This window comes from Schistocerca gregaria, unplaced genomic scaffold, assembly GCF_023897955.1.
Source record: "Schistocerca gregaria isolate iqSchGreg1 unplaced genomic scaffold, iqSchGreg1.2 ptg000391l, whole genome shotgun sequence".
NCBI lineage: Eukaryota > Metazoa > Arthropoda > Insecta > Orthoptera > Acrididae > Schistocerca > Schistocerca gregaria.
This window is the reverse complement of record NW_026061830.1, coordinates 98,457-111,558: the sequence shown is the minus strand read 5'-3', so window position 1 is coordinate 111,558 and position 13,102 is coordinate 98,457.

Below are 13,102 nucleotides of genomic sequence, written 5' to 3'. Positions count from 1 at the left end.
CGACATTCCCACCAGACTAATGACGATGCAACACAGAAATTGCGTCCCGATTCAATACATTGGTCACTAGCCAACTTGTCTCCGAGGGTCTTTCGCTGCCTCATACGAGATGGACGTACTCTTTGGCAGCCAAGTTTGTTTTCTCCCTCTCACAACTCACAATTAATTCTTACCGTCAGATCCTGGTATTGACGATGGAACACACAAATAGCGTCGCGATTCAATAGATCGATGTCCTGCGTAACTATCTACAAGGGTCTATTGGTGCCTCGGTCACCGGATGGTCGCGTTTTGCCATCTAGTTTTCAAATCCGACGCAAAACTGACAGTTAATTTATGTTCTCTCATCCATTCAATGACGATGAAACACACATACTGCGATGGTTTTCATAACATCGTCTTCCAGCAGATTTATCTCCAAGCATCTATTACTGCCTGGGTCACCACATGATCGTTGTCCTACGAGTAAAGTTTTGGGAATCCGACGCAAATTTGACAGTTAATTGCGACATTCCCTCATCCTAATGCCGATGCAACACAGGAATCGCGTCGCGATTGTATACATTGGTCACTAGCCGACTTATTTCCAAGGGTCTATCGCTGCCTCATACCATATGGACGTACTCTTTGGCAGTCAAGTTTGTTTTCTCCCTCTCACAACTCACAGTTAATTCTTACCCTCAGATCCTGGTATTGACGATGGAACACACAAATAGCGTCGCGATTCAATAGATCGATGTCCAGCGTAACTAGCTACAAGGGCCTATTGGTGCCTCGGTCACCGGATGGTCGCGTTTTGCCATCTAGTTTTCAAATCCGACGCAAAACTGACAGTTAATTTATGTTCTCTCATCCTCTCAATGACGATGAAACACACATACTGCGATGGTTTTCAGAACATCGTCTACCAGCAGATTTATCTCCAAGCATCTATTACAGCCTGGGTCACCACATGATCGTTGTCCTACGAGTAAAGTTTCGGGAATCCGACGCAAATTTGACAGTTAATTGCGACATTCCCTCATCCTAATGCCGATGCAACACAGGAATCGCGTCGCGATTCAATACATTGGTCACTAGCCGACTTATCTCCGAGGGTCTAACGCTGCCTCATACCAGATGGATGTACAATTTGGCAGTCAAGTTTCTCTCCTCCCTCTCATAACTCACAGTTAATACTTACCGTCAGATCCTGGTATTGACGATGGAACACACAAATAGCGTCGCGATTCTATACATCGATGTCCAGCGTAACTATCTAGAAGGGTCTATTTTGCCTCGGTCACCGGATGGTCGCGCTTTGTCAGTCTAGTTTTCAAATCCGACGCAAAACTGACAGATAATTTTATTCCTCCCATACTCTCAATTACGATGGAACACACATTCTGCGATGGTTTTCAGAACATCGTCTTCCACCAGATTTATCTCCAAGCATCTATTACTGCCTGGGTCACTACATGATCGTTGTCCTACGAGTAAAGTTTCGGTAATCCGACGCAAATTTGACAGTTAATTGCGACATTCCCACCATCCTAATGACGATGCAACACAGAAATTGCGTCGCTTTTCAATACATTTGTCACTAGCCGACTAATCTCCGAGGGTCTAACGCTGTGTCATACCAGATGGACGTACTCTTTGGCAGTCAAGTTTGTTTTCTCCCTCTCATAACTCACAGTTAATTCTTACCGTCAGATCCTGGTATTGACGATGGAACACACAAATAGCGTCGCGATTCTATACATCGATGTCCAGCGTAACTATCTAGAGGGGTCTATTTGTGCCTCGGTCTCCGGATGGTCGCGTTTTGTCAGTCTAGTTTACAAATCCGACGCAAAACTGGCAGTTATTTTTATTCCTCCCATACTCTCAATTACGATGGAACACACATACTGCGATGGTTTTCAGAGCATCGTCTTCCAGCAGATTTATCTCCAAGCATGGCTGGGTCACCACATGATCGTTCTCCTGCGAGTAAAGATACGGGAATCCGACGCAAATTTGACAGTTAATTGCGACATTCCCACCATCCTAACGACGTTGCAACACATAAATTGCGTTGCGATTCAATACATTGGTTACTAGCCGACTTATCTCCGAGGGTCTATCGTTGCCTCATACCAGATGGACGTACGCTTTGGCAGACAAGTTTGTTTTCTCCCTCTCATAACTCATAGTTAATTCTTACCGTCACATCCTGGTATGGACGATGGAACACACAAGTAGCGTCGCGATTCAATAGATTGATGTCCAGCGTAACTATCTACAAGGGTCTATTGGTGTCTCGGTCACCGGATGGTCTCGTTTTGTCATCTAGTTAACAAATCCGACGCAAAACTGACAGTTAATTTATGTTCTCTCATCCTCTCAATGACGATGAAACACACATACTGCGATGGTTTTCAGAACATCGTCTACCAGCAGATTTATCTCCGAGCATCTATTACTGCCTGGGTTAGCACATGATCGTTGTCCTACGAGTAAATGTTCGGGAATAAGACGCAAATTTGACAGTTAATTGCGACATTCCCACCATCCTAATGACGATGCAACACAGAAATTGCTTCGCGATTCAATACATTGGTCAGTAGCCGACTTTTCTCCGAGGGTCTAACGTTGCCCCATACCAGATGGATGTACAATTTGGCTGTCAAGTTTCATGTCTCCGACTCAAAAACTCACTGTTAATTCTTACCGGCAGATCCTGGTATCGACCATGGAACACACAAATAGCGTCGCGATTCAATACATCGATGTCTAGCGTAACTAATTACAAGGGTCTATTGGTGCCTCGTTCACCGGATGTTCGAGCTTTGTCAGTCTAGTTTTCAAATCCGACGCAAATTTGACAGTTAATTGCGACATTCCCACCAGACTAATGACGATGCAACACAGAAATTGCGTCGCGATTCAATACATTGGTCACTAGCCGACTTATTTCCGAGGGTCTATCGCTGCCTCATACCAGACGGACGTACTCTTTGGCAGTCAAGTTTGTTTTCTCCCTCTCACAACTCACAGTTAATTCTTACCCTCAGATCCTGGTATTGACGATGGAACACACAAATAGCGTCGCGATTCAATAGATCGATGTCCAGCGTAACTAGCTACAAGGGCCTATTGGTGCCTCGGTCACCGGATGGTCGCGTTTTGCCATCTAGTATTCAAATCCGACGCAAAACTGACAGTTAATTTATGTTCTCTCATCCTCTCAATGACGATGAAACACACATACTGCGATGGTTTTCAGAACATCGTCTACCAGCAGATTTATCTCCAAACATCTATTACTGCTTGGGTCACCACATGATCGTTGTCCTACGAGTAAAGTTTCGGGAATCCGACGCAAATTTGACAGTTAATTACGACATTCCTACCATCCTAATGACGATGCAACACAGAAATTGCGTCGCGATTCAATACATTGGTCACTAGAAGACTTATCTCCGAGGGTCTAACGCTGCCTCATACCAGATGGACGTACTCTTTGGCAGTCAAGTTTGTTTTCTCCCTCTCATAACTCACAGTTAATTCTTACCGTCAGATCCTGGTATTGACGATGGAACACACAAATAGAGTCGCGATTCAATACATCGATGTCTAGCGTAACTATTTACAAGGGTCAATTGGTGCCTCGGTCACCGGATGTTCGCGCTTTGTCCGTCTAGTTTTCAAATCCGACGCAAATTTGACAGTTAATTGCGACATTCCCACCAGACTAATGACGATGCAACACAGAAATTGCGTCCCGATTCAATACATTGGTCACTAGCCAACTTGTCTCCGAGGGTCTTTCGCTGCCTCATACGAGATGGACGTACTCTTTGGCAGCCAAGTTTGTTTTCTCCCTCTCACAACTCACAATTAATTCTTACCGTCAGATCCTGGTATTGACGATGGAACACACAAATAGCGTCGCGATTCAATAGATCGATGTCCTGCGTAACTATCTACAAGGGTCTATTGGTGCCTCGGTCACCGGATGGTCGCGTTTTGCCATCTAGTTTTCAAATCCGACGCAAAACTGACAGTTAATTTATGTTCTCTCATCCATTCAATGACGATGAAACACACATACTGCGATGGTTTTCATAACATCGTCTTCCAGCAGATTTATCTCCAAGCATCTATTACTGCCTGGGTCACCACATGATCGTTGTCCTACGAGTAAAGTTTTGGGAATCCGACGCAAATTTGACAGTTAATTGCGACATTCCCTCATCCTAATGCCGATGCAACACAGGAATCGCGTCGCGATTGTATACATTGGTCACTAGCCGACTTATTTCCGAGGGTCTATCGCTGCCTCATACCAGATGGACGTACTCTTTGGCAGTCAAGTTTGTTTTCTCCCTCTCACAACTCACAGTTAATTCTTACCCTCAGATCCTGGTATTGACGATGGAACACACAAATAGCGTCGCGATTCAATAGATCGATGTCCAGCGTAACTAGCTACAAGGGCCTATTGGTGCCTCGGTCACCGGATGGTCGCGTTTTGCCATCTAGTTTTCAAATCCGACGCAAAACTGACAGTTAATTTATGTTCTCTCATCCTCTCAATGACGATGAAACACACATACTGCGATGGTTTTCAGAACATCGTCTACCAGCAGATTTATCTCCAAACATCTATTACTGCCTGGGTCACCACATGATCGTTGTCCTACGAGTAAAGTTTCGGGAATCCGACGCAAATTTGACAGTTAATTGCGACATTCCCTCATCCTAATGCCGATGCAACACAGGAATCGCGTCGCGATTCAATACATTGGTCACTAGCCGACTTATCTCCGAGGGTCTAACGCTGCCTCATACCAGATGGATGTACAATTTGGCAGTCAAGTTTCTCTTCTCCCTTTCATAACTCACAGTTAAATCTTACCGTCAGATCCTGGTATTGACGATGGAACACACAAATAGCGTCGCGATTCTATACATCGATGTCCAGCGTAACTATCTAGAAGGGTCTATTTTGCCTCGGTCACCGGATGGTCGCGCTTTGTCAGTCTAGTTTTCAAATCCGACGCAAAACTGACAGATAATTTTATTCCTCCCATACTCTCAATTACGATGGAACACACATTCTGCGATGGTTTTCAGAACATCGTCTTCCACCAGATTTATCTCCAAGCATCTATTACTGCCTGGGTCACTACATGATCGTTGTCCTACGAGTAAAGTTTCGGTAATCCGACGCAAATTTGACAGTTAATTGCGACATTCCCACCATCCTAATGCCGATGCAACACAGGAATCGCGTCGCGATTCAATACATTGGTCACTAGCCGACTTATCTCCGAGGGTCTAACGCTGCCTCAATCCAGATGGATGTACAATTTGGCAGTCAAGTTTCTCTTCCCCCTCTCATAACTCACAGTTAATACGTACCGTCAGATCCTGGTATTGACGATGGAACACACAAATAGCGTCGCGATTCTATACATCGATGTCCAGCGTAACTATCTAGAATTGTCTATTGGTGCCTCGGTCATCAGATGGTCGCGTTTTGTCAGTCTAGTTTACAAATCCGACGCAAGATTGGCAGTTAATTTTATTCCTCCCATACTCTCAATTACGATGGAACACACATACTGCGATGGTATTCAGAACATCGTCTTGCAGCAGATTTATCTCCGAGCATGCCTGGGTCACCACATGATCGTTCTCCTGCGAGTAAAGTTTCGGGAATCCGACGCAAATTTGACAGTTAATTGCGACATTCCCACCCTCCTAATGACGATGCAACACAGAAATTGCGTCGCGATTCAATACATTGGTCACTAGTCGACTTATCTCCGAGGGTCTGACGCTGCTCATACCAGATGGATGTACAATTTGGCTGTCAAGTTTCTTGTCTCCGACTCAAAACTCACAGTTAATTCTTACGGCCAGATCCTGGTATCGACGATGGAACACACAAATAGCGTCGCGATTCAATACATCGAAGTCTAGCGTAACTATTTACAAGGGTCTATTGGTGCCTCGGTCACCGGATGTTCGCGCTTTGTCAGTGTAGTTTTCAAATTCGACGCAAATTTGACAGATAATTGCGACATTCCCAACAGACTAATGACGATGCAACACAGAAATTGCGTCGCGATTCAATACATTGGTCACTAGCCGACTTATCTCCGAGGGTCAATCGCTGCCTCGTACCAGATGGACGTACTGTTTGGCAGTCAAGTTTGTTTTCTCCCTCTCATAACTCACAGTTAATTCCTACCGTCAGATCCTGGTATTGACGATGGAACACACAAATACCGTCGCGATTCTATACATCGATGTGCAGCGTAACTATCTACAAGGTTCTATTGGTGCCTCGGTCACCGGATGGTCGCGTTTTGTCATCTCGTTTTCAAATCCGACGCAAAACTGACAGTTAATTTTATTTTCTCTCATCCTCTCAATGACGATGGAACACACATACTGCGATGCTTTTCAGAACATCGTCTTCCATCAGTTTTATCACTAAGCATCTATTACTGCCTGGGTCACCACATGATCGTTGTCCTACGAGTAAAGTTTCGGGAATCCGACGCAAATTTGACAGTTAATTGCGACATTCCCACAATCCTAATGACGATGCAACACAGAAATTGCGTCGCGATTCAATACATTGGTCACTAGCCGACTTATCTCCGAGGGTCTAACGCTGCCTCATACCAGATGGATGTACAATTTGGCTGTCAAGTATCTTGTCTCCGACTCAAAACGAACAGCTAATTCTTACCGTCAGATCCTGGTATAGACGATGGAACACACAAATAGCGTCGCGATTCTATACATTGATGTCCAGCGTAAATATCTAGAAGGGTCTATTTGTGACTCGGTGACCGGATGTTCGCGCTTTGTCAGTCTAGTTTTCAAATCCGACGCAAATTTGACAGTTAATTGCGACATTCCCACCAGACTAATGACGATGCAACACAGAAATTGCGTCGCGATTCAATACATTGGTCACTAGACGACTTATCTCCGAGGGTCTATCGGTCACCGGATGGTCTCGTTTTGTCATCTAGTTTTCAAATCCGACGCAAAACTGACAGTTAATTTATGTTCTCTCATTCTCTCAATGACGATGGAACACACATACTGCGATGGTTTTGAGAACATCGTCTTCCAGCAGATTTATCTCCAAGCATGCCTGGGTCACCACATGATCGTTCTCCTGCGAGTAAAGTTACGGGAATCCGACGGAAATTTGACAGTTAATTGCGACATTCCCACCATCCTAACGACGTTGCAACACATAAATTGCGTTGCGATTCAATACATTGGTTACTAGCCGACTTATCTCCGAGGGTCTATCGTTGCCTCATACCAGATGGACGTACGCTTTGGCAGACAAGTTTGTTTTCTCCCTCTCATAACTCACAGTTAATTCTTACCGTCACATCCTGGTATTGACGATGGAACACACAAGTAGCGTCGCGATTCAATAGATTGATGTCCAGCGTAACTATCTACAAGGGTCTATTGGTGTCTCGGTCACCGGATGGTCTCGTTTTGTCATCTAGTTAACAAATCCGACGCAAAACTGACAGTTAATTTATGTTCTCTCATCCTCTCAATGACGATGAAACACACATACTGCGATGGTTTTCAGAACATCGTCTACCAGCAGATTTATCTCCGAGCATCTATTACTGCCTGGGTTAGCACATGATCGTTGTCCTACGAGTAAATGTTCGGGAATAAGACGCAAATTTGACAGTTAATTGCGACATTCCCACCATCCTAATGACGATGCAACACAGAAATTGCTTCGCGATTAAATACATTGGTCAGTAGCCGACTTTTCTCCGAGGGTCTAACGTTGCCTCATACCAGATGGATGTACAATTTGGCCGTCACGTTTCTTGTCTCCGACTCAAAAACTCACTGTTAATTCTTACCGGCAGATCCTGGTATCGACCATGGAACACACAAATAGCGTCGCGATTCAATACATCGATGTCTAGCGTAACTAATTACAAGGGTCTATTGGTGCCTCGTTCACCGGATGTTCGAGCTTTGTCAGTCTAGTTTTCAAATCCGACGCAAATTTGACAGTTAATTGCGACATTCCCACCAGACTAATGACGATGCAACACAGAAATTGCGTCGCGATTCAATACATTGGTCACTAGCCGACTTATTTCCGAGGGTCTATCGCCGCCTCATACCAGATGGACGTACTCTTTGGCAGTCAAGTTTGTTTTCTCCCTCTCACAACTCACAGTTAATTCTTACCCTCAGATCCTGGTATTGACGATGGAACACACAAATAGCGTCGCGATTCAATAGATCGATGTCCAGCGTAACTAGCTACAAGGGCCTATTGGTGCCTCGGTCACCGGATGGTCGCGTTTTGCCATCTAGTTTTCAAATCCGACGCAAAACTGACAGTTAATTTATGTTCTCTCATCCTCTCAATGACGATGAAACACACATACTGCGATGGTTTTCAGAACATCGTCTACCAGCAGATTTATCTCCAAACATCTATTACTGCTTGGGTCACCACATGATCGTTGTCCTACGAGTAAAGTTTCGGGAATCCGACGCAAATTTGACAGTTAATTACGACATTCCTACCATCCTAATGACGATGCAACACAGAAATTGCGTCGCGATTCAATACATTGGTCACTAGAAGACTTATCTGCGAGGGTCTAACGCTGCCTCATACCAGATGGACGTACTCTTTGGCAGTCAAGTTTGTTTTCTCTCTCTCATAACTCACAGTTAATTCTTACCGTCAGATCCTGGTATTGACGATGGAACACACAAATAGCGTCACGATTCAATACATCGATGTCTAGCGTATCTATTTACAAGGGTCAATTGGTGCCTCTGTCACCGGATGTTCGCGCTTTGTCCGTCTAGTTTTCAAATCCGACGCAAATTTGACAGTTAATTGCGACATTCCCACCAGACTAATGACGATGCAACACAGAAATTGCGTCCCGATTCAATACATTGGTCACTAGCCGACTTGTCTCCGAGGGTCTTTCGCTGACTCATACGAGATGGACATACTCTTTGGCAGCCAAGTTTGTTTTCTCCCTCTCACAACTCACAATTAATTCTTACCGTCAGATCCTGGTATTGGCGATGGAACACACAAATAGCGTCGCGATTCAATAGATCGATGTCCTGCGTAACTATCTACAAGGGTCTATTGGTGCCTCGGTCACCGGATGGTCGCGTTTTGCCATCTAGTTTTCAAATCCGACGCAAAACTGACAGTTAATTTATGTTCTCTCATCCATTCAATGACGATGAAACACACATACTGCGATGGTTTTCATAACATCGTCTTCCAGCAGATTTATCTCCAAGCATCAATTACTGCCTGGGTCACCAAATGATCGTTGTTCTACGAGTAAAGTTTCGGGAATCCGACGCAAATTTGACAGTTAATTACGACATTCCCACCATCCTAATGACGATGCAACACAGAAATTGCGTCGCGATTCAATACATTGGTCACTAGCCGACTTATCTCCGAGGGTCTAACGCTGCCTCATACCAGATGGATGTACAATTTGGCTGTCAAGTTTCTTCTCTCCGACTCAAAACTCACAGTTAATTCTTACCGGCATATCCTGGTATCGACCATGGAACACACAAATAGCGTCGCGATTCAATGCATCGATGTCTAGCGTAACTATTTACAAGGGTCTATTGGTGCCTCGTTCACCGGATGTTCGAGCTTTGTCATTCTAGTTTTCAAATCCGACGCAAATTTGACAGTTAATTGCGACATTCCCACCAGACTAATGACGATGCAACACAGAAATTGCGTCGCGATTAAATACATTGGTCACTAGCCAACTTATCTCCGAGGGTCTATCGCTGCCTCATACCAGATGGACGTACTCTTTGGCAGTCAAGTTTGTTTTCTCCCTCTCATAACTCACAGTTAATTCTTACCGGCATATCCTGGTATCGACCATGGAACACACAAATAGCGTCGCGATTCAATAGATCGATGTCCAGCGTAACTATCTACAAGGTCCTATTGGTGTATCGGTCACCGGATGGTTGCGTTTAGTCATCTAGTTTTCAAATCCGACGCAAAACTGACAGTTAATTTATGTTCTCTCATCCTCTCAATGACGATGGAACACACATACTGCGATGGTTTTTAGAACATCGTCTTCCAGCAGATTTATCTCCAAGCATCTATTACTGCCTGGGTCACCACATGATCGTTGTCCTACGAGTAAAGTTTCGGGAATCCGACGCAAATTTGACAGTTAATTGCGACATTCCCACCATCCTGATGCCGATGCAACACAGGAATCGCGTCGCGATCCTTATCTCCGAGGATCTATCGCTGCCTCATACCAGATGGACGTACTCTTTGACAGTCAAGTTTGCTTTCTCCCCCTCATAACTCACAGTTAATTCTTACCGTCAGATCCTGGTGTTGACGATGGAACACACAAATAGCATCACGATTCAATAGATCGATGTCCAGCGTAACTATCTACAAGGGTCTATTGGTGCCTCGGTCACCGGACGGTCGAGTTTTGTCATCTAGTTTTCAAATCATAAGTAAAACTGACAGTTAATTTATGTTCTCTCATCCTCTCAATGACGATGGGACACACATACTGCGATGGTTTTCAGAACATCGACTTCTTGCAGATTTATCTCCAAACATGCCTGGGTCACCAAATGATCGTTCTCCTGCGAGTAAATTTTCGGGAATCCGACGCAAATTTGAGAGTTAATTGTGACATTCCCACACTCCTAATGACGATGAAACTCAGAAATTGCGTCGCGATTCAATACATTGGTCACTAGCCGACTTATCTCCGAGGGTCTAACGCTGCCTCATACCAGATGGATGTACAATTTGGCTGTCAAGTTTCTTGTCTCCGACTCAAAACTCACAGTTAATTCTTACCGGCAGATCCTGGTAGCTACCATGGAACACACAAATAGCGTCGCGATTCAATACATCGATGTCTAGCGTAACTATTTACAAGGGTCTATTGGTACCTCGGTCACCGGATGTTCGCGCTTTGTCAGTCTAGTTTTCAAATCCGACGCAAATTTGACAGTTAATTGCGACATTCCCACCAGACTAATGACGATGCAACACAGAAATTGCGTCGCGATTCAATACATTGGTCACTAGCCGACTTATCTACGAGGGTCTATCGCTACCTCATACCAGATGAACGTACTCTTTGGCAGGCAAGTTTGTTTTCTTCCTCTCATCACTCACAGTTAATTCTTACCGTCAGATCCTGGAATTGACGATGGAACACACAAATAGCGTCGCGATACAATAGATCGATGTCCAGCGTAACTATCTACAAGGGTCTATTGGTGCCTCGGTCACCGGATGGTCGCGTTTTGTCATCTAGTTTTCAAATCCGACTCAAAACTGGCAGTTAATTTATGTTCTCTCATCCTCTCAATGACGATAGAACACACATACTGCGATGGTTTTCAGAACATCGTCTTCCAGCAGATTTATCTCCAAGCATGTGTTACTGGCCGGGTCACCACATGATCGTTGTCCTACGGGTAAATTTTCGGGAATCTGACGCAAATTTGACAGTTAATTGCGATATTCCCACCATCCTAATGACGATGCAACACACAAATAGCGTCGCGATTCAATACATCGATGTCTAGCGTAACTATCTACAAGGGTCTATTGGTGCCTCGGTCACCGGATGGTCGCGTTTTGTCATCTAGTTTTCAAATCCGACGCAAAACTGACAGTTAATTTATGTTCTCTTTGGCAGGCAAGTTTGTTTTCTTCCTCTCATAACTCACAGTTAATTCTTACCGTCACATCCTGGTATTGACGATGGAACACACAAATAGCGTCGCGATTCAATAGATCGATGTCCAGCGTAACTATCTAGAAGAGTCTATTGGTGCCTCGGTCACCGGATGGTCGCGTTTTGTCAGTCTCGTTTACAAATCCAACGCAAGATTGGCAGTTAATTTTATTCCTCCCATACTCTCAATTACGATGGAACACACATACTGCGATGGTTTTTAGAACATCGTCTTCCAGCAGATTTATCTCCTAGCATGCCTGGGTCACCACATGACCGTTCTCCTGCGAGTAACGTTACGGGAATCCGACGCAAATTTGACAGTTAATTGCGACATTCCCACCATAATAATGACGAAGCAATACAGAAATTACGTCGCGATTCAATACATTGGTCACTAGCCGACTTATCTCCGAGGGTCTAACGCTGCCTCATACCAGATGGATGTACAATTTGGCGGTCAAGTTTGTTTTCTCCCTCTCATAACTCACAGTTATTACTTACCGTCAGATCCTGTTATTGACGATGGAACACACAAATGGCTTCGCGATTCTATACATCGGTGTCCAGCGTAACTATCTACATGGGTCTATTTGTGCCTCGGTCACCGGATGGTCGCGTTTTGTCAGTCTAGTTTTCATATCCAACGTAAAACTGACATTTAATTTTATTCCTCGCATACTCTCTATTACGATGGAACACACATACTGCTAAGGTTTTCAGCACATCGTCTACCAGCAGATATATCTCCAAGCATCTATTACTGCCTGGGTCACCACATGATCGTTGTCCTACGAGTAAATTTTCGGGAATCCGACGCAAATTTGACAGTTAATTGCGACATTCCCACCATCCTATTGACGATGCAACACAGAAATTGCGTCGCGATTCAATACATTGGTCACTAGCCGACTTATCTCCGAGGGTCTATCGCTGCCTCATACCAGATGGACGTACTCTTTGGCAGTCAAGTTTGTTTTCTCCCTCTCACAACACACAGTTAATTCTTACCGTCAGATCCTGGTACTGACGATGGAACACACAAATAGCGTCGCGATTCAATAGATCGATGTCCAGCGTAACTATCTACAAGGGTCTATTGGTGACTCGGTCACCGGATGGTCGCGTTTTGTCATCTAGTTTTCAAATCCGACGCAAAACTGACAGTTAATTTATGTTCTCTCATCCTCTCAATGACGATAGAACACACATACTGCGATGGTTTTCAGAACATCGTCTTCCAGGAGATTTATCTCCAAGCATGCCTGGGTTACCACACGATCGTTGCCCTACGAGTAAAGTTTCGG